A 1,050-nucleotide genomic window follows, 5' to 3' on the forward strand; every position below is an offset into this window, starting at 1 on the left:
ACATCCGTCCATTATTTGCTAATAACTCGATAAATAATAATTGTAGCGAGTTTGGTGTTATGATATATATTGTTAGAAACCGTCTATATTACAGTGATATCACGTCGAAAATCGTCTAGGACCGATAGGGAAAAAGTTTCCTCTTGGCGGTGGGACTTAGAAAAATTTCCAGAGTTTTGTCGACGGAGTAGCACATCCGTCCATTATTTGCTAATAACTCGATAAATAATAATTGTAGCGAGTTTGGTGTTATGATATATATTGTTAGAAACCGTCTATATTACAGTGATATCACGTCGAAAATCGTCTAGGACCGATAGGGAAAAAGTTTCCTCTTGGCGGTGGGACTTAGAAAAATTTTCGTCGAACGTCCGACGGAGTAGCACATCCGTCCATTATTTGCTAATAACTCGATAAATAATAATTGTAGCGAGTTTGGTGTTATGATATATATTGTTAGAAACCGTCTATATTACAGTGATATCACGTCGAAAATCGTCTAGGACCGATACGGAAAAAAGTTTCCTCTTAGCGGTGGGACTTAGAAAAATTTCCAGAGTTTTGTCGACGGAGTAGCACATCCGTCCATTATTTGCTAATAACTCGATAAATAATAATTGTAGCGAGTTTGGTGTTATGATATATATTGTTAGAAACCGTCTATATTACAGTGATATCACGTCGAAAATCGTCTAGGACCGATAGGGAAAAAGTTTCCTCTTGGCGGTGGGACTTAGAAAAATTTTCGTCGAACGTCCGACGAAGTAGCACATCCGTCCATTATTTGCTAATAACTCGATAAATAATAATTGTAGCGAGTTTGGTGTTATGATACATATTGTTAGAAACCGTCTATATTACAGTGATATCACGTCGAAATCGTCTAGGACCGATAGGGAAAAAGTTTCCTCTTGGCGGTGGGACTTGGAAAAATTTTCGTCGAACGTCCGACGGAGTAGCACATCCGTCCATTATTTGCTAATAACTCGATAAATAATAATTGTAGCGAGTTTGGTGTTATGATATATATTGTTAGAAACCGTCTATATT

Source organism: Halictus rubicundus, unplaced genomic scaffold (assembly GCF_050948215.1).
Source record: "Halictus rubicundus isolate RS-2024b unplaced genomic scaffold, iyHalRubi1_principal scaffold1283, whole genome shotgun sequence".
Taxonomy (NCBI): Eukaryota; Metazoa; Arthropoda; class Insecta; order Hymenoptera; family Halictidae; genus Halictus; species Halictus rubicundus.